Raw genomic sequence first — 22,423 nt, 5'->3', positions numbered from 1 at the left:
AAAAATAAGATCATCAAGTTTAATATGTTTTGTTTCCTTTTTAATGGTGATAAAATTTATATTTAGATTTAGCCAGCTAGGCTCAGTTTAGATAATCCCAATTTTTTCTTTAATGATTTTACTTATTTATTTGACAGAGAGAGAGATCACAAGCAGGCAGAGAGGCAGGCAGAGAGATAGAGGGGGAGGCAGGCTCCCCGCTGAGCAGAGAGCCAATGCGGGACTCGATCCCAGGACCCTGAAGTCATGCCCTGAGCCGAAGGCAGAGGCTTAGCCCACTGAGCCACCCAGGTGCCCCTATCATCACAATTTTTTGGGCAACATCCAAAGCATCAGTCAGGAGCCAGTCAAACATATGCCTTCTTCTCTCCATCTGGCCAAATCAGGGTGTTGACCTTGGCCATGTCAGCTTCTTCACAGCTTGTTTGACCTGATATTTGTTGACCTTGACATCCTCAACAAACACAACTGTACTGTCTTCTGTTTTCTTCATGGCTGACTCAGTAGGCAGGGAGAATTTGATGGCATAGTGATCAAGCTTGTTTCTCCTGGGGGCGCTCTTTGTAGTATATTTGAGCTGCTTTCACAGACCTAGTGTCTTGGGCCATCAGAAGGTAGGTGATGCTTGGATCTTTGTGTGTGTGTGTGTGTGTGTGTGTGTGACTGTGGACACCTTTCAGCACCACTTTCTTGGCCTGCAAATCCTTTGCTTTGGCTTCAGCTTTGGGAGAGGCAGGGGTTTCCTTCTTCGCCTTCAGTGCCATCTTCATGAAAGGACAATATGTTTTAGATTTACCAAGGATCCAATGGATTGATATGGTAATTATGAGAGAGAATAAGCTCATTCTATTAAAAAAATTGAAGTTTCCCTTTGGTTTTTGGAAGACCTCTGTGAAAGAATAAAAGTTATAAAATATCAATCCTTATGCATAGTTAGAAATCAAAAAATAAACCTAAAAATTAAAATTGGGTCTAATCCTCTGATGGTATACTGTGAATTAAAATGAAATTCCCCTAAGGGGATTTAGCTGAAGGTCCACTTCTTCTTTTACGCAAATAAAGAATAAGTAGAAACTATAAATTTGACACAAAATGAGACCCCATGAAAATGAATGACAAATGACAAGCAAAAAATGCAAATAAATGAGGACAGTGGTGAGGACCCTGGTGTTTCTAGTAGACAAGAGATACCGAGTTCCTCTGGTGGAGGACAGTTCCAAGAAAGCGGTCCCATCCTCCTTCCAGGGACTCCCCTTGGCCCTTCTGGCTGAGAGACCCAGGCCCAAAGCCTGTTCTCACTTCCTTACTCCCTCTTTCAGCCATCCACAGAGGCCACAGTGGCTCACACGACCCTAGGGCTTGATACTCCCGGCTTTTGCCTCTGCCCTGACACTCCATTCTCCTTGTTTCATGGACTCTGGCACTGAAGTGTGGCACTGGGTGTAGGGCGCTATGGGGTCAAGAGAGGGAGGCATGGTTTATGTTCTTATGGCACTTACTGACCTCCTTCAAGGTTTTTCCTCTTCTGTCACAGCCCCCATATGTTAGCTTTCTCTTCCTCATAACTTCCACATGTTCGTTGTTTCTACTTCATCTTTTAGCTTGCTGGGCATGACCTCTGAGTTCAGACATAGCTTCATGGCCTCTTTGATACTTACCTTGTCAACTTACTCAGCCCCAACTTCTTAAATCCCAAAGGGAGGAACTTCCTACCATGGCAGCGGTCATTGGTTTTAGAGTTGAATTTTCTTTGGTAAACAACTATAAATCCTAAGCAAAAAATAGCAACAGTTTGCAGACACTTGACAGCAGCCAGTGTTTGATGGACAGAGGGCACACAAGGTGAACCCTATATTTACCTAGCTTTCCGCCGGGGCTATTTCCCCAAATGAGGTGCAGGGAGTTGAACCAAGCAGGAAGTGAGTATCTCACTGTATCTGAGATATTCAGATACAGTGAGTATCTCACTGGGGGGAAAATGTATATATATGTATATTTATGTATAATATATAACTTTAAAATATATATCTGTAATCGAATTTGGATTGTAGGATACAAAAATCTTTGTAAAGATTACCTTTGATTCCTTGGCCAACTCTTAACCTGCACATGCTCAGAGTGAGGTTTTAAAAGATTCAACAGAGAACAGCCATTGAGAAGCTGGAGAGCTGGGGAGACTTCAGAGGCCAAACAGTCCCAGAGAGATTTTAAAATTCAGGCCCAGGCAAAGAGGAGAGATCTTGGTGAATGTACCGGAGCTCCAATTAGGATTCCAGAAAAGCTATGTACCCTGGGAATAAAGGATAAACTCTAGGAGAAAGGGCAAAACTGAAATGACCACCTTAAGAAAGCCTAAAACCAAGTCTCTACAGATGAAGGTTTTCATCAGAATAGTGGTAATGTATTGGTAATGTATTTTATTTTATTAAAAGATTTTATATATTTATTTGTCAGAGAGAGAGAGAGCAAGAGAGAACGAGCACAAGCAGGGTGAGCAGCAGAGGCAGAGGAAGAAGCAGTCTCCCTGCTGAGTAAGGAGTCACATGTGGGACTCAATCCCGGGACCCTGGGATCATGACCTGAACTGAAGGCTTAAACAACTGAGCCACCCAGGCATCCCTGGCCCATTGGTAATTTAAATGCTTATCAGAACACAACCTAAAACTTGTCAAAGGAAGGTAATAAGATTCACAGATTCTAAAGTGTAACAACTACAATCAAGAATCACTAGATAGGGGCCCCTGGGTGGCTCAGTGCATTAAGCCTCTGCCTTCTGCTTGGATCATGATCTCAGGGTCCTGGGATTGAGCCCCGCATCAGGCTCTCTGCTCAGCAGGGAACCTGCTTCCCCCCTCTCTCTCTGCCTGCCTCTCTGCCTACTTGTGATCTCTGTCTGTCAAATAAATAAAAAAAAATCTAAAAAAAAAAAAGAATTACTAGATATATGAAGAAGCAGGAAAAAGTTACACAAAATCAAAAGATAAAAGAGGTAATAGATTGAGAGATGAACTAGATGTTGAATTTAGCAAAAAAAAAAAAAGCTTTAAAATAAGTAAGATTAATATATTGAAGAGAATAGAACAAAAGATGGGTAAAATGGGTGAAAAGACTGAGTATTTTTAAGGGGGGAGGGGCAGAGGGAGGGAGAGAATTTTAAGCAGGCTCCATGCCCAGTGTGGAGCCTGATGAGGGGCTCAATTTCATGACCCTGAGATCGTGACCTGAGCCGAAATCAAGAGTTGGACACTTAACTGACTGAGCCACCCAGGTGCCCCAAGACGATGTAAACAGAAACATTGAATCTATAAAAATGAAAAACTGGAGGTCAAGGTACAAAATAGGATATCTGAAATTAAGAACTCACTGGGGGGGGGGGCACTTGTGGCTCAGATGGTTAAGCAGTTGACTCTTGGTTTTTGGCTCAGGTCATGATCTCAGGTCCTGGGGTCAAGCCCCATGTCAGACAACACACTCAGTGGGAAATCTGCTTGAGGATTCTCTCTCCCTCTCCCTCTGCACCTCCCCCTGCTCACGTATACACTCTTCAAAAATAAATAAATAAATAAATAAAAATAAATAAATATTTAAAAATTACTGTTAAAAAAGAACAGGAGACTGTATACAGCAGAAGACAGGATGACTGACCAGTCAATAGAAATTATCCAAATCGAAGCACAGAATGAACAAAAATAAAGGAATACAGAACTGAGCACAAGAGATGTGTAGGACATGTTCAAAAGGTCTAATGTGTTTTGAATCTCACAAGGAGGAAAGAAAAAGAATAGGACAGAAGAAATATTTGAAGACCTAATGACTGAAAGTTTTCCAAATATGATGAAAGGCATCAAGCCACAGATTCAAGAATATCAGTGAGCTCCAAGCAGGATAAGTATAAAGAAAACTATACACAGACCCATCATAGTTAGCTTCTGAAAACTCAGACACCAGAAAATCATGAAAGCAACCATATTTTTAAGCAGAGAGAGACAGAATAGAAACAATACAGTTGATGGTTGACTCTGGAAGCCAGTAGACAATAAAATGACATCTTTAAAGAGTTAAAAGAAAAAAATCTGTCAAATTAGAATTCTATGCCCAGCAAAATATCTTTCAAAAATGAAAGCAAAATAAATATATTTGGATGACAAAAATTGAAAGAATTTGACTTGTTGATAATAGACATCTGTACTACAGGAAATTCTTAGGGAGTTCTGCAGGCTGAAAGAAAATGATCTCTAATGGAATTGCAGAAAGGAATGAAGAGCTTGGTAAACGGTAAGCATGTATATGATTATAAGTTAATATTGGCTATTTAAAATAACAACAATATTTCATAATAATTAAACATAAAAATAAATATACAACAATAGTACCAAAGATGAGAGGGGACTAAATGGACTTAAGTGTTCTAAGGTTATTGCATTAAGTACTAACTAAAAAGGATTAATTTAAAGTAAATTGAAATAAGGGGATGTCTGGCTGGCTCAGTTGGTGGAGCGTGTAACTCTTGATCTTGGGGTTGTGAGTTTGAGCCCCATGTCAGGTGTAGAGATTATTTAAAAATAAATAAATAAACTTTTAAAAAGTTAAAAAAATAAATTGAAATAAGAATGTATATTGCAATCTCTGGGATGATCGCTAAAATGACAATAGAAGAAGCTACAATTAAAAAGCTAATAGTCAGGGGACACTTGCTTGGCTCAGTAAGTTAAGTCCCTGAGGTCTTGATCTTAGGGTTGTCAGTTTAAGACCCGGTGGGCATGGAGCTAACTTAAAAAAATTTTTTTTTAATTAAAAAAAGCCAGTAGGAGCACCTGGGTGGCTCAGTCATTAAGCAGCTGCCTTCGGCTCAGGTCACGTTCCCAGGATCCTGGGATTGAGCCCTGCATTGGGTTCTCTGCTCGGCAGGAAGGCTGCTTCTCCCTCTCCCACTCCCCCGCTTGTGTTCCCTCTCTTGCTGTGTCTCTCTGTCAAATAAATAAATAAAATCTTAAAAAATTTTTTAAATAAATAAAAAATAAAAAAATTTAAAAAGCCAATAATCTAACAAAATGGAATAAAACAACAAAAACAATAATAACTTGATTAACCCAAAATAAAGTGAAAAAAGGAATAAAAATACCAAGAATAAGTAGTAAACAAAAAGCAAGATAAACCCAATTGTATCAGTAATTACAATGAATGTAAATAGTATAAATATGCCATTAAAAGAGAAGGATTATCAGAGTTGATTAAACACACACACACACACACACACACACACACACACAATTCATCCCTGCTGTTGACAAATGGCTCACTTTAAATAGAAAAACACAGAAAGTCAAAGTGAAAGGTTATAGAGCAGTATGTCTGCAACCATTAACCAAAGAAAACTGATATGGATACATTAATATTAGAAATATACACTTTGGGTGCCTGGGTGGCTCATTTCATTGGGCATCCTACTCTTGATTTCAGTTCAGGTCATGATCTCAGGATTGTGGGACCAAGGCCTGTATTGGGCTCCATGCTCAGTGGGGAGTCTGCTTGGGATTTTCTCTCTCTCCCTCTGCCCCCCACCCCCGCCCAGTGCTTGCTGTCTCTCACATAAATAAATAAATCTTAAGAAAAGGAAATATAGGCTTTAAGAAGTATTATGAAGGGAAGAGGAATATTTCATAATAATAAAATTCCCAAGGGACTATTTGGCCCACTTGTACAGCCAGACAGAAGTTCCAAGTACTGGGGCTGGGAGAACTACCCTCTCAGCAGCTCTGAGTGAACAGGTATGGGCCACTTGCCACCCTGATCACTCTGGTTTGCTCCCACCCATCCCATGTTTGATGTCTAAAATGGTACCCATGTATACGTTTCCCTCATCCTAGTCAGGCTCTCCTCTGTTAGGAACTCAGCCTGAATCTGGGGTGCATAAACACTCCAAGCTTGGATCTGAGCTACAGTCCATCCCAGGACCTGTGGCCTTAGAGTGGGGATTGAAAATCCTATCTCTTTCGCCTTAGCCACCGTTCCCATGGACAGTGACCATGTGTGCTCCTGACTGGTGGCTCAGGCTATTCCATCATCCTCGTGGACAAGCAAGTCTTTGCCACCTACTTGTTGTGCAGACTGTGTGGGGCAGGACCTGCAACTCCCCAGTAGGACCACAGTTCATGACTGATATACCTTAGCACGTCATCGCTGGATTTCTGTGACATCCCTCTTCTATGCTTCAGAGAAGATATGGGACAGGGTAGGCTACATTGTATCTGGGTCTCTGTGGCTCTAGATCTAGCCCCTGCCTTAGCTGTTAGCTCTGATCTCTGTATTTTCCTCCTTTGGACACCGTTCCATCCTACAAAGTCCAGCTGTTCCTGCCCGACTGTTGGGATCCCTCCCTCTGAAAGAAGAAATGAGATATTTTTCATGGTTCTCCATCGCTGGCTTCCTTTCCTCCCCATTCTTCTGCTTTTCAAGGCCATGTGGGTTGACAGGCCTCAGCCACAGCTCTTGTCCCCCCAGCCCCAAGCCTTCCTCATCTGGGTGGATCCTGATCCACTTCAGGTCATAGCCTGGACTAATTTGGGTATAGGTCCCACTTGTACTCCCAAGAGTCATTATCTATCTTGCTGGAGTCTAATATTCCCTTAGACCTTATAAGACCTTATAAGCTATGGCAGGTGCCTGACATGCAGTGATTATGCTCAAAGATATTAATTGGTTTTTAACCTTGTTCCGTGTGCCATGAGATTGAAGAATACAGGTTCTGCAGGCAGGCCTGGGCTTGAATCCCATCTCTGTGATTCTAGACATGTGACTTAACCTTTTTGTGCCTGAACTTACTCATCTGTAAAATGGGTTAATATCTACCTTCTAGAGTGTGGTGAGGAATAAATAAGATGATGTATGTAAAGTGCTTAGCACACTGCCTAGCTCATAAAAAAATGTCTACTAACAACACAGATGTGAGATTGTGATTTCTGAAGAGTTCTGCTGTAAGTATTCCTTTTAAAATTGGGAGATAATTGAAATAAATTATATTAGTTTTGGGTATGCAACATAATGATCCAATATCTGTATATATTGTGAAATGATCACCACAATAAGTCTAGTTAACACCCAACACCATACACACTTACAAACTTTTTTTCTCATGAGAACTCTTAAGATCTACTCTTTTAGCAACTTTCAAATATACAAGACAGTATTATTAACTGTAGTCACCATGCTTTACATGACACTACCACGTCTTATTTATAACTGGAAGTTTGTATACCTTTTGACACTCTTCACCCATTTTGTCCACACCCCCAGTCCCCACCTCTGGAAACCACCTATCTGTTCTCTATATCTCTGAGCTTGATGTTTCTGTTTGTTTCTGTTTTAGATTCCACATGTAGTGAGATCATATGGTATTTGTTTTCCCCTGACTGATTTCACTTAGGAAAATTGCCTCAAGTTTCAGCCGTATTGTAGAAAATGGCAAAGATTTCATTCTTTTTGATGGCCAAATAATATTCCATTGTACATATATACCATATCTTCTTCATCCATTAATCCATTGAGGGACATTTAGGTTGCTTTCACGTCTTGGCTGTTGCCAATAATTCTGCAATACACATGGGATTGCATATATCTTTTTGAATTAATGTTTTTGTTTTATTCGGGTAAGTATCCAGAAGTGGAATTTCTGGGACAAATGGTAGCTCTATTTTTAATTTTTTGAGGACCCTCCATACTGCTTTCCATTGTGGTCGCACCGATTTACATTCCCATCAACAGTGCATGGGGGTTCACTTTTTTCCATATCATTGTCAACACTTGTTATTTCTTGTCTTTTTGATAACAGCCATCTAACAGATGTGAAGTGATATCTCATGGTGGTTTTGATTTGCATTTCTCTGATAATCAGTGATGTTGAGTACCTTTTCATATACCTGTTGGCCATCTGTATTTCTTCTTTGGAAAAATATTACTCAGATCCTGAATAGATCCATTTATAAATAGTCTAAGAAACTATATTTCTGTTTCATTGTGGTTGGGTTATTCTATTTTGGGGGGTGGGGATTTTTCAATTTTTTTACCTTTTAAATTTTAGAATATATCATATATACAAAAGAGTATGCCTTATATAACATATATGTATAGTTTAAATAACAAAATTAATACCTGCATACCTATTATCCAACTAAAGTTAAACATTCCCAGTTCCCTGAAGCCTCTTCTGTCTCCTCCCAAATTATATCTCCTCTTTCCACTCCAGAGGTTACTACTATCTTGAATAGTCCAGTGTAAATGGAGGCCATGTGGGGAGCAGTAAGGAGACCTACCTGCCCCTTACATCCAGGGCATTAGCAATGGAGGTGCAGGGAGAGCCAGAACTCCCATACCCTTCCATCAATAACAAGTAGTGCTCCTAGTTCAAGAGTCAGTGAAGACTATTATAAACTGGATTGCTGCCCCTCACCACCCAGTGGCAAGTTGAAGCCCTAATTTGGGTAATATGGACATTTTGACAATATTTGTTCTTCCAATCCATGAGCATGGAATGTTTGTGTCATTTTTAATTTCTTTCATCAGTGTTTTATAGTTTTCAGAGTACAGGTCTTTAACCTCTTTGGTTAGGTTTATTCTTGGGTATCTTACTGTTTGGGGTGCAATTATAAATGGAATTGTTTTCTTAATTTCTCTTTCTAAAAATTTTTTTTAAAAATTCTCTTTCTGCTGATTCATTATTAGTGTATAGAAATGCAATGTGTTTCTCTACATTGTTTTTGTATTGTGCAGCATTACTGAATTCATTTATCAATTCTAGTAGTTTCTGGTGGAGTCTTCAGGGATTTCTATATATAATATCATGTCATCCGCAAATTACTGAAAGTTTTACTTCTTTACCAATTTGGATGCTTGTGTGTGTGTGTGTGTGGGTTTTTTTTTTTTTTTAAGATTTTATATATTCATTTGTCAGAGAGCACAAGCAGGGGGAGTGGCAGACAGAGGAGAAGCAGGCTCCCCACTGACAGAGGAACCTGATATAGGACTTGATCCCAGAACCCTGGGATCATGACCAGAGCCAAAGGCAGACGCTTTTAACCAACTGAGCCACCCAGGCATCCCTGGATGACTTTTATTCCTTTTCTTGTCTGATTACTGTGGCTAGGATTTGCAGTAATACGTTGAATAGAAGTGGTGAGAATGGACATCATTGTCTTATTCTTGAACTTAGGGGAAAACTCTCAGTTTTTCACCATTGATTATGATGTTAGCTGTCAGTTTTTGATAGACGACCTTTATTATGTTAAGGTATATTCCCCCTAAAACTACTTTGTTGAGGGTTTCTCTCATGAATGGATGGTGTACTTTGCCAATTTTTTTTTTTTTTTGCATCTGCTGAAAGAATCATATGGTTTTTCCATTTTCTCTTGATGAGATGTTGATTGATTTGCAAATACTGATCCACCCTTACATTCTGGGAATAAATCCCACTTGATCGTGGTAAGTGATTTTTTAATGTATTGTTGGATTTGGTTTGGTAATATTTTGTCAAAGATTTTTGCATCCATATTTATCAGAGAGATATTGGCCTGTAGTTCTCTTTTTTTTTTTTTTTTTTTTGGTGTCTTTATCTGGTATCAGCTACAAGGTAATGCTGCCCTCATAGAATTAATTTGGAAGTTTTCTTTCCTTTTCTATTTTTTTGAATAGTTTGAGAAGAATAAGCATTAACTCTTCCTTGAATGTTTGGTAGAATTTGCCTGTGAAACCATCTGGTCCTGGACTGTTGTTGTTTTTAAAGATTTTACTTATTTATGACAAAGAGTGATAGTGAAAGAGGGAACACAAGCACAGGGGAGCTGGAGTGGGAGAAGCAGGATCCCCGCTGAGCAGGGAGCCCAATATAGGGCTCGAGCCCAGGACACCAAGATCATGACCTGAGCCAAAGGCAGACACTTAATGACTGAGCCACCCAGGCACCCCAGGACTTTTGTTGTTGATGTTTTTAAATTACTGATTCAATTTCATTGATGGTAATTGGTCTGTTCAAATTTTCTATTTCTTCCTGGTTCAGTTTTGGGAGGTTATATGTTTCTGGGAATTTATCCATTTTTTTTCTAGGTGGTCCAATTATTGGCATATAATTTTTCATACCATTCTCTTACAATCCTTTTATTTCTGTGGTGTCAGTTATTATTTCTCCTCTTTCATTTCTGATTTTGTTTATTTGAGTCCTCTCTCCTCTGTTTTTGATGAATCTGGCTAAAGGTTAATCAATTTTGTTGATTTTTTCAAAGAACCACCTCCTGGTTTCATTGATCTGTTTTATTGTGTGTGTATGTGTTTTAGTTTCTATTTCATTTATTTATAATTTTTATTATTTCCTTTCTTCTTCTGGTTTTAGGTTTTGTTTGTTGTTCTTTTCCTAGCTTCTTTATATGTAATGTTAAGTTGTTTATTTGAGATTTTTCTTTCTTCTTGAGGTAGGCCTGTATTGCTCTAAATTCCCTCGTAGAACAAATTTTCCTGCATCCCAATGATTTTGGACCATTGTGTTTTCGTTTTCTCTGTGTATTTTTTTTATTCCCTATCTGAGGAAGATTTTAAAGCAACCATCATAAAATGCCTTAACAAGCAATTGTAAACACACTAGAAACGTGAAAAAAGAGAAACTCTTGGCAAAGAAATAGAAGATATAAAGAAGAGCCAAATGGAAATTTTAGAACTAAAAAATACAATAACCAAATAAAAACTCAGTGTATGTGCTCAGCAGCAGAACAGAGTGGGACAGGAAAATCTGTGAACTGGAAGAAAGAACAATAGAAATCCTAATCTGAAAAACTTTGGTCTGAGAAAATAGACCAAAAATAGAAGTAAACAAATCCTCAGGAACTTCTAGGACTATAGCAAAAGATCTGATATTCATGTCATTTTCATCTAAGAAGGAGAGAAGAGCATGTGGGATGGGATATATTGTGGTGGCCATCTTTGGAAAATATAATTGGCCCCATCCATGTTGATGCACGGAACCATAGTTTTCTATTTCACTACAATGTTCTATTGTGTGATTGAGCCCCAATTTATTCATTTTACTATAATGGACATTTGGGTTGTTTCCTTTTGTTTTTTCCTTTGATACTATAAACGGCGCTCTATGAATATTCTGCTCATGTCTCCAGAAGTAGAATTGCTGTGAATGTGAATGTGTGATATGTGATATGTGAATGTTCACCTTCACCAAATAATGCGAACTTGTTCTTCAAGATGAGTGTACTAGCTTCTAGCCCCACAGCAGTTTAATAGTTACATTTCACCAGGATTTTGCCAATCTCTTTTTTAAAAAAGATTTTATTTATTTATTTGACAGACAGAGATCACAAGTAGGCAGAGAGGCAGGCAGAGAGAGGGGAGGGAAAGCAGGCTCCCCGCTGAGCAGAGAGCCCGATGCGGAACTCGATCCCAGGACCCTGAGATCATGACCTGAGCCAAAAAACAGAGGCTTAACCCACTGAGCCACCCAGGTGCCCCAGGATTTTGTCAATCTTTTCTTTTTTTCCCACACCAGTGGGCATGAAGTGGTAATTTGCGGCTTTATTTGCATTTCCTTTTTTATTTACAAGGTTGAGTATATCTTCATAAATTTAATGGGCCGTTTGTGTTCTCTCTTCTGTGAAATGCCTGCTCATATTTTTGAAAAATGTTCTATTGGATTGGTTGTCTTGCTAATCAATTTTAAGATTGGACTACTAAATTTTTTTTTTTGTTTGATGTGTGTAAAATTTTTGTTAGGATTTGAATAACAATAAAGCTATAAATCAATTGGGGAGAAATAACAACTTTATAGTACTGAAACTTTCTTTCTTTTCTTTTCTTTTTTTTAAAGATTTTATTTATTTATTTGTCAGAGAGATAGAGGGAGAGAGAGAGAGCGGGCACAGGCAGAGGCAGAGGGAGAAGCAGGCTCCCCGCCAAGCAAGGAGCCCGATGTGGGACTCGATCCCAGGACGCTGGGATCATGACCTGAGCCAAAGGCAGCTGCTTAACCAACTGAGCCACCCAGGCGTCCCTGTAGTACTGAAACTTTCTATCAGTGAACATGATGTTGTTGTCCATTTGGTTTTCTTACTGTCTTCTAATGAGGTGCTATAATTTTCTACACAAAGGTTTTGCGTATCTTTTGTTAGATTTATTTTCAACTACCTTTTATTCTTCATGGTTATTGTAAATTTTTAATTGCATTTTCTAACTTTATTTGATGGTGTTTGTAAATTCATTAGACTTCTATTTGTTGGACATTGAATTTATATCTTCTTTTTTTAAAGATTTTAATTTATTTATTTGACAGAGGTAGATCACAAGTAGGCAGAGAGGCAAGCAGGGAGGTGGGGGGAAGCAGGCTCCCTGCTGAGAAGAGAGTCGGGGGGGGCCCCCAACCCCCCCCCAGGTCATGATCTGAGCAGAAGGCAGAGGCTTAACCCACTGAGCCACCCAGGCGCCCCTGAATTTATATCTTCTCTTCGGCTCTGGATTGCTTTTCATTTTGTAGAGTGTCTTGAAGATCACTTGTTTTAAGCATTTTGATTATGATTTCCCTTGGTATAATTTTCTTCATGCTTTTTCTGCCTGGGGTTCACTGAGCTTTTTTGCAATTATTGGTAATTTTCATAAATTTGGGAATTTTATGCTGCCACTATTTCTTCAAACTGCTTTCTGTGTTTCCCTCTCTCTTCTCTTCTGGAAACTCGATCACTTGTATGTTGGGTTTTCTATCTTTTTTCTGTCTGTATTACATTTTGAATAGTTTCTACTGCTGTGTTTTCAAATTCATTAATCATTCTTTATTGTCTAGTTTGCAGCTAATTCTATCAAGTGAATTTTTAATTTCACATATTGTATTTTTCTTATCCAGAAATTAAATTTGGGTTTTTAGAAATAGATTTCATGTCTCTTACTATGCTCAAGCTTTTTTTTTTTAAAGATTTTATTTATTTATTTATTTGACACAGAGAGAGAGATCATGAGTAGGCAGAGCAGCAGGCAGAGAGAGAAGAAGAAGCAGGCTCCCCACCTAGCAGAGAGCCTGATGCGGGGCTTGATCCCAGGACACTGGGATCATGACTGGAGCCGAAGGCAGAGGCTTTAACCCACTGAGCCACCCAGATGCTCCTATGCTCAGGCTTTTGTCTGCTTTCTCGAAGATATGGAATATATTAATAATTGTTGTTTTAATGTCCTTGTCTACTAATTCTATCACCGATATGATTTCTGGGTCTGTCTCTATTGACTTATTTTTTTTCATTATGGGTCATATTTTCCTACTTCTTTATATACCTGGTAACTTTTTTTTCTTGAGAGTATGTCAAGTTTATTAGCTTGTTAGCAAGGTGACCGAAGTATGCTGCTTCAGAGAGAGTGTGAGAAGGAGGAGTGAAAGAGTATGGAAATAGACACTTGGCTAAGCAGAACATTGCATATCCAGGAAAGGGGGCAGTTCTTTCTGCAAGATCCTAGCAACATTAAGTCTGTATCATTTTATCTGTTGTCACAGAGAAACTGTCTGTGTCCGGAGGCTTTAGGTGCCTGTCATCAGTAGCAGAAAGACATGATGGGGACACATCGTGTGTGAATTGGAACCACAAGGCTCATCCCCCCAAGGAGTGTCTCATGGGCGGGTTGGCAGAAGGCAGGAAGCGGTGTCACCTCAGACCAGCCACTGGCCTCCGCGACAGGAAGGAATTGGAAACAGGTGCAGGGTACCCCCAGTGCTTTTTCTCAGCCTCAGAGAGGCAACACACTGCAGGTTACCTACCCTTTAGTTTGAGGACAAGCAGATGTTTCTGTGCAATTTCATTTCTTAGAGGGAATTCCTAGCGGTTTGTCAGTCAGCACCTGTGCATTTGCGAGGCCTCTGACCCACCTCCGCCGCCACTTCTGCCGGTTTTACCTCCACGTGGCTCTCTCGCTGGCATCCCTCTGTGGTCCATCATCACTTTCAGGATGACGGCATTGAAGTCCCCTCCGGGTCTGACTCCTGCCCAGATTCACTGTTTCTCCCCGCGTGTCCTTACCGTGTTCTCTGCGGCATGCTGTTCCTTGATTCCGCACCCCTTGCTTTTCCCTGCGTGGTCGCATCGGTCTGCCCTTAGGCCCAGCCTGGACGTAAGCTTCTTTGGGGAAAGGGGGTGTCTGTGGATTCCTAGGTGGGCTTCTCTCAAGTGCTGTGCCTGTGCTACCCTCTCTGTGCCTCCCCGCCACACTTTGTGGCACCCTTGTTACAAGTTAGAATGCTGTGATCTGGGGTGCCTGGGTGGCTCAGCGGGTTAAGCCTCTGCCTTCAGCTCAGGTCATGATCTCGGGGTCCTGGGATCGAGCCCCACATTGGGTTCTCTGCTCAGCACGGGGCCTGCTTCCTCCTCTCTCTCTGCCTGCCTCTCTGCCTGCTTGTGATCTGTCAAATAAATAAATAAAATCTTAAAAAAAAAAAAAAAAGAATGCTGTCATCTGGGGCGCCTGGGTGGTTCAGTTGTTAGGCGGCTGCCTTCCGCTGGGGTCATGATCCCTACGAGCCCCGAATTAGGCTCCTGGGCTCCCTACTTGGCAGGAAACCTGCTTCTTCCTCTCCCACAACCCCTGCTTGAGTTCCCTCTCTCACTGTGTCTCTCTTTGTCAAATAAATAAATAAAATCTTAAAAAAAAAAAAAAAGAATGCTGTCATCTTCCTCCACTGGCCTGGGGACTGCTAGTGGGCAGGTTTTGTGGCACAGTTTCTGCCCGTTTAGTAAGTGGACAAGGGTAGAGGGAGAAATGCTTTCACTATACTACACGAACAGCTTCTCTTTTGACTCTTGTCAGCATAGAAGGGTTTGATGAGCGTGTGTGGGATGTCTTACTACTATTCCCAAGGACACCTTTTCTGATGATGATGATGCCATTGGAGGAAACTTGATTGGCTCCGCCTTTTTCTTCTTCAGGCCTACTGTTTCTTCTCTCACTAAATCAGCCCTTCTTTCTCCTTCTCTCCCCCTGTGCATCCCTTCCTTGCTCCTTCTCTTTTTTTCTATTTCTGCTGTTACTCTTTAGTTCAGGTCCTTTCTGCTCACAGCTTATCCCTGGTGGCCCGTGCACTCCAGCTTGCCTGCTGTATGTCTGATGACCTTTCTCTCCTATCACTGCTAGCGATGTTTGCAGTATGGCCTTGCTGTGACCATGCCCTGGAATTTCTCAGTGCGTTCCAGCCTGACCTCTTCCTGCCACGCTGTCTCCTCCCATTCTCCCCAGGGGCCAGGCTCTTTCTCTACTCCTCACCATTACTGAGTTGTCCTTCTAGATCTGCCCACACAAAGGTCTTCTGTGAACCCCATGGTGCCTGTGGCCAAACAGTGTAGTCCCCAGGGTTTTCCAGGTTCTTCTTCCTCTTCATTTTTTTTTTTTTAAGATTTATTCATTTTAGAGAAAGGGGGGAGGGGCAGAGAGAGAGAGGGAGAGAATCTCTAGCAGGCTTCCCACTGAGCAAGAAACCCCACACTTTGCACATATCATGACCCTGAGATCATGACCTGAGCCCAAATCAAGAGTTGGATGCTTGGGGCGCCTGGGTGGCTCAGAGGGTTAAAGCCTCTGCCTTCAGCTGAGGTCATGATCCCGGGGTCCTGGGATCGAGCCCCGCATCAGGCTCTCTCCCCGGCGGGAAGCCTGCTTCCTCCTCTCTCTCTCTGCCTACTTGTGATCTCTCTCTGTCGAATAAATAAATAAAATCTTCAAAAAAAAAAAAAAAGAGTTGGATGCTTAACTGACTCGACTACCCAGGTGCCCCGCCCCTCTTCTCTTTTTTAAAATTGTGGTAAAATACACACAGTATTTACCAACTTCATCATTTTTAAGTGTACAGTTCATTGATATTCAACACAAGCACATTGTGCAGCCATCACCACAATTTACCCCCCGGAGCTCTTTCCATCTTACAAAATTGAAAGTCTGTACCCGTTAACCAATAACACCCCATTCTTCCCCCTCCCCAGACCCTGGCAACCACCATCCTACTTTCTGTCTTTATGACTTTGATGACAATCAGTCCATCGTTTGAGTAGAATCATACAGTGTTGATTTTTTCATCGCTGGCTTGCTTCACTTAGCATAATGTCCTTGAGGCTCATACTCATAGCCTGTGTCAGAATGTCCTTCCTTTTCAAGGCTGAATAATATTTCATGATATTTATATACCACCTTTTGTTGATCCATTCATCTGTTGATGGATGCTTGGGTTACTTCCACGTTTTGCCTATTATAAATAATTCTGCTGTGAACATGGGGGTACAGATATCTCTTTGAGACCCTACTTTCAATTCTTTTGGTATATACAGAGCAGAGTTGCTAGATCATATGGTAATTCTATTTTTAAATTTTTTGAGGAACCATATTGCTCTCCACAGGAGCTGTACCATTTTCCATGCTCACCAACATTGTACGAGGGTTCCAATTTCTCCACTGCTTTGCCAACACTTTGTTTTCTGGGTTTTTGATAGTAGCCATCTTAATGGGTGTGAGGTGGTATCTCCATGTAGTGTCAATTTGCATTCCCCTGATGATCAGCGATATTGAACATCTTTTCATGTGCTTGGTCAATCGTTTTATGTTCCTTGGAGAAATGTCTATTCCGGTTCTTTGCCCATTTTTTAATTTGGTTCTTTCTTGTTGTTGCTGAGTTTCACGAGTTCTCTATATATTTTGCTATTAATCCCTCTTTGGGTATATTATTTGCAACTATTTTCTCCTGTTCCGTGACCTGACCCTTTACTGTGTAGATACCTTTTAATGCACAAAATCTTTTAATTTTCATGAAGCCTAATTCAGCTATTTTTTTCTTTTGTTACCTGTGCCTTTTTTGTCATATCCAAGAAATTATTGCTAAACCCAATGTCATGAAGCTTCTGTCCTATGATTTCTTCTGGTTTGACTGTTTTAGGTCTTATATGAAGGTCCTTCCTTGATCAATTTTAAGTTATTTTTTGTATATGGTATCAAATAAGGGTCCAGCTTCATTCTTTGGCACGTGGATACCCAATTTTTCCAGCACCATTTATTGAAAAGACTTTCCTTTCTCTCATTGAATGGTCTTGATATATTTGTCAAAAATCATTTGACCACATGTATGAGGGTTTATTTCTGGGTTCTCCCTTCTATTCCATTGGTCTGTATCTGTTTTTATGCCATTACCACAGTGCTTTGATTACCATAGCTTTGTAGTAAGTTTTGAAATCAGGAAACATGAGTCCTCCAGTTTTGATCTTCTTTTTCAAGATTATTTTGCTTATCTGGGTTCCCTTAAGATTCCATGTAATTTTAGGATGAGTTTTTCTATTTCTGCCAAAAAAAAAAAAAAAAAAGTTGGGATTTTGATAGGATTGCATTGATCCTGTAGGTCACTTTTGACATTTTGATAACATTAACTCTTCCAATTTATGAACATAGGATGTGTTTCCATGTAGTTGACTTCTTTAGTTTCTTTCAGCAATGTTTTATAGTTTTCATTGTACAAGTCTTTCACCTCCTTGATTAAGTTAATTCTTAATATGTTAATGTTTTTGGTGTTATTGAAAATGGAATTGTTTTTATAATTTCGTTTTCAGATTGTGCATTATTTGTGTATAGAAATGCAACTGATTTTTGTCTGCTGAATGTATCCTGCTACTTTGCTGGATTCATTTGTTATAACAGTTTATTTTTGTGGAATTTTAGGGTTTTCAAAATATAAGATCATATTATCTGTAGAATCTGTGGACAAAGATGATTGTACTTCTTCCTTCTGATTTATGCCATTTATTTATTTTTCTTGTTTAATTGCTCTAGCTAGAACTCCACCATTTTTTTTAAAGATTTTTAAAAAAATTTTTCTTATTTAAGAGAGAGAGAGCACATTCATGGTCACATGTGCTCGAGAGAGAAGGAGTGGTGGGGAGGGGCAGTGGGAGAGGGATAAGCAGACTCCTTGCTGAGCAGGGAGCCCAACATGAGGCTCCATCCCAGAACCCTGGGATCATGACCTGAGCCGAAGGCAGACACTTAAGGGACTCAGCCCGCCAGGTGCCTCCCTTGCTGTTTCTTTCTTTCTTTTTTTTTTTTTTAATTTTATTTATTTATTTGACAGACAGAGATCACAAGTAGGCAGAGAGGCGTGGGGCGGGGTGGGGGGGAAGCAGGCTTCCCGCCGAGCAGAGAGCCTGATTCGGGACTCGATCCCAGGACCCTGAGATCATGACCTGAGTCAAAGGCAGCGGCTTAACCCACTGAGCCACCCAGGCACCCATCCCCTTGCTGTTTCTGATCTTAGAGGAAATGCTTTCAGTCTTTCACCATTGAATATGATAGTCACTGTGGCTTTTTTGTACATGGTTTTTATTATGTAAATACAGTTTCCTTTTATCCCTAGTTTGTTGAGTGTGTTTGAGGGTGTTGAATTTTCTCAAATACTTTTTTTCATCAATTGAGATTATCATGTGGGTTTTTCCTCTTCATTCTGTTGATGTGAAGTATCACACTGATTGATTTTTGCATGTTGTATCATCCTTGCATTCCAGGAATAAATCCCACTTGATCTTGTGTATAATCCTTTTAGTATAAATCTGCTGAATTCTGTTTGCTAGTATTTTGTTGAGGATTTTTCATCAATATTGGTGAAAAATTTTTCACCAATATTGGTCTGTAGCTATCTGCTCTTGTAGTGTCTTTGTGTGGTGTTAGTATCAGGGTTATGCTGGTCTCATAAATGAGTTAGGAAGTGTTTCCTACTCTAATTTTTGGGAAAAATCTGAGAAGGATTGGTGTTAGTTCTTCTTTTAATATTTCATAGAATTAGCCAGTGAGAGCATCAGGTCCAGGGCTTTTCATTGTTGGAAGATTTTTGATTCCTGATTCAATCTTCTTACTAGTCCTGGGTCTATTCAGATTTTCTTTTCTTTCTTTTTTTTATGATTTGGTCTTGGTAGATTTTGTGTGCCCAGAATTCTTCCATTTCACTGAGGTTATCCAACTTGTTGGTGTACAATAGTAATAGCACTGTCTTAGAAATCTTTTTATTTCTGTAGAATTGGTAAGAATGTCCACACTTCCATTTCTGATTTTAGTTAATTTGAGTGTTCTTTTTTCTTAGTCTATCCAGCTAAAGATTTGTCAGTTTTGTTAGTTTTTTCAAAGAACTAGCTTTTGGTTTCATTGCTTTTCTCTATTGTTTTTCTATTCTCTATTTCATTTACCTTGGCCTTAATCTTTTTTTTTTTTTTTTTTAAAGGTTTTACTAATTCGGGTGCCTGGGTGGCTCAGTCAGTTAAGTGTCTGACTTCAGCTCAGGTCATGACCCCAGCCCCCATGTAGGGCTCCCTGGTCAGCAGGAAGCCTACTTCTCCCTCTCCTTGCCCTCCCCACAAACTCCTTATCTCTCTCACTATCTCTCTCTTGCTCTCTAACTTATCTTCTGTCTGATTGTTCTATCCATTATAGTGAGTGGGAAATTAAAGTGTCCAACTGTTATTGTAGAACTGTCTATTGCTCCCTTCAATTCTACCACTTTTTGCTTCATGTATTTTGATGGTCTATCATCAAGTGCATAAATGTTTATTGTTATATCATCTTGTTGTATTAACCCTTTTATTAATATATATTGTCCCAAGGGGCTCCTAGGTGGTTCAATCAGTTAAGTGGCCCACTCTTGATTTTGGCTCAGGAAATTATCTCAAGGTCCTGGGATGGAGCCCCATGTCAAACTCCATGCTTAGCAGGGAGTTTTCTTGATGATATCTCTCCCTCTCCCTCTGCCCCTACCTGCACTCATGATCTCTATCTCAAATAAATAAATCTATAAATAAATATGTAGATATACACATATATATATATAGTCCTTATTTGTCTCTTATAACCTGTTTTGTGGTTTTTTTTTTTTTAACATTTTAGTTATTTTAGTGAGAGACAGAGCTGGGGGCAGGTGTGGAGGGTCCAACGGAGAGGGAGAGAAGCAGACTCCCCACTGAATGGGAAGCCTGACACGGGCTTGATCCCATGAGCCAGAGATCACAAGCTGAGCCAAAATCAAGATCTGGGTGCTCAACCAACTGAGCCACCCAGGAACTCTTTTTATAACCTGTTTTTGAGTTAAAGTCTATTTTAGTTAACAGTTTATTTAAAGCCTGATATCAGTATAACCACCTCTATTCTCTTTTGGTTACTATTTGCATGGAGCATCTTTTTTCATCCTTTCAACATCAACCTGCTGTGTCTCTGGATATCAAGTGAGTCTTGCATAGAAAGCATACAGTTGGATCCTGTGTTTTTTCCCCATTTTTCCAAACTCTTTCTTTTTTGGGAGAGTTTAATCCATTTACATTTAAAGTAATTACTGATAAGTAGGGGCTTACTTCTGTCATTGTTTTATTTGTTTTCTATGTGTCTTAGAGCCTTTTTGTCACTCATTTCTTTCATTACTGTCTTCTTTTGTTTGGTTGGGTTTTTTTGTAATGAAATGTTTAAATATTTTTCTCGTTTCCTTTTGTGTATATTCTATGCTATTTTCTTGGTGGTTACCATGGGGATTATACCTAACATCTTAAAGTTATAACACTCTAATTTGAATTTATACTGGCTTATCTTTAATAACATACAAAAATTCTCTCCCTATACAAGTCCTTACTCATTCAGTTGTTGATATCACACAATTATATCTTTGTACATTGTATGTCCCCAAACATAAGTTAATAGTTCTTTAAAATGCATTAGTGTTAGGGTGCCTAGGTGACTGAGTTAAGTGTCTGAATTTGGCTCAGATCATGATCTGAGGGTCCTAAGATTGAGCCCTGTGTCAGGCTCCATACTTGACAGGGAGTCTGCTTGTCCCTCTCCCTCTGCCCCTCCCCCTGCTCATTCCCTCTCTTTGTCTCTGTCTCTCTCTCAAATAAATAAATAAATGAAATCTTAATAAATAAATAAATAAAATGCATTAGTGTTAATTGTGTAGAAAACAAGATTTGGAGTTAAGAACCAAAGTTACATTAATACTAGCTTTTACTCTAATAATTTTGTTTAAACATATCGGTCCCTTAAATCATGTAGAGAATGAAAGGTGCAGCCATAAACCATTGTTACAATAACACTAGCTCTTATAATTGTCCATTTACTTTTATTGGGATCTTTATTTCTCTAATGGCTTTGAGTCTAAAGTCCTTTCATTTCACCTTGTACAACTCCCTTAAACATTTTTTGCAGGACAGGCCTAGTGGTCACAAACTTCCTCAGCCTTTTTTAAAATCTGGGAATGTCTTAATTTCTCCACCACTTTTAAAGGATATAGGATTTGAAGTGTTTTGGGTTTTTTTTAAGGTTTATTTCTTTATTCCAGCGAGAGAGAGAGAGAGAGGGAGAGAGAGGGAGAGAGCAAGAGCATGAGTGCAGAGGGCAAACGGAAAGGAAAAGAGAATCTTAAGCAGACTCTGACCTGAGTGTGGATCCTGAACTGGGATCATGGTGTGAGCTGAAAGAGGGTCAGAGGCCCAACCTACTTCACCACCCAGGAACCCCTAGGATTTGAAGTTTTGCTTGATACAAGATTCTTGGTTGACTTTTTTTTTTTCTCTTTTAGCACTTTTAATATATTGCCGCACTATCTCCTGGCCTCCAAAGTTTCTGATGAGAAATGTACATATATCCTATTGAGGATCCCTTGTATGTGATACATTGTTTCTCTTGCAGCCTTCAAGATTCTGTCTTTGTCTTTTGAAATTTCATTGTACTGTACCTCAGTGTGGGCTGTTGTAGTTCATCTTTCTTGGAGTTTGTTGAACTTGTTGGATGTTAATATTCATATCTTTCATCAAATTTGGGAAGTTTTCAGATGTTATTTCCTCAAATATTCTCTGTTCCCCTTTCTCTTTATGGTATTCTGATATTCTCACTAAGTATAGTGAGTATAGTAGTGCAATCTCTTAGGCTCTGTTCACCTTTTTTCAATCTTTTTTCTTTATGTTTAGACTCAAAAATTTCCATTATCCTATCTTTAAGTTCACTGATTCTTTCTTTTGCCTGCTCAATCTGTTTTTTTAATTCCTCTAGTGAATTTTTCATTTTGGTTATTGTATTTTACAGCTTCAGAATTTCTTTTAGGTTCTTTTTTAGGTTTCCTACCTCTTTATTGATATTTCCACTTTGTTCACATATCATTTTCTTGACTTTCTTGACATCTTCCTTTAGTTTTTTTGAGCACCTTTAGTAAAGTTGATTTAGGGGCACCTGGGTGGCTGTTGGTTAAGCTTCTGCTTTCAGCTCTGGTCATGACCACGGAATCCTGGTATGGAGCCTCACATCTGGCTCTCTGCTCAGTGGGGGGCCTGCCTCTCCCTCTCAGTCTGCCTGCTGCTCCTCCTGCTCATGTGCTCTCTCTCCCTCTGTGTTAAATAAATAAATAAATAGG

The 22,423-nt window shown here is 39.7% G+C and overlaps 1 pseudogene across 1 annotated transcript; it reads right to left on the bottom strand.

Moving 5' to 3' along the window:
- Window positions 1-244: 244 nt before the first annotated feature.
- Window positions 245-764, bottom strand: LOC308346595 (large ribosomal subunit protein uL23-like; annotated as a pseudogene). Its single transcript has one exon. The product of its transcript is annotated as a large ribosomal subunit protein uL23-like (transcript).
- Between the last annotated feature and the right edge of the window lie 21,659 nt (window positions 765-22,423).

The sequence above is a fragment of the Martes martes genome, assembly GCF_963455335.1.
Source record: "Martes martes genome assembly, chromosome: 7".
In the NCBI taxonomy this organism is placed as follows: Eukaryota; Metazoa; Chordata; class Mammalia; order Carnivora; family Mustelidae; genus Martes; species Martes martes.
The sequence above is the reverse complement of the archived record's forward strand: the minus strand, read 5'-3'. Positions and strand labels throughout refer to the sequence as shown.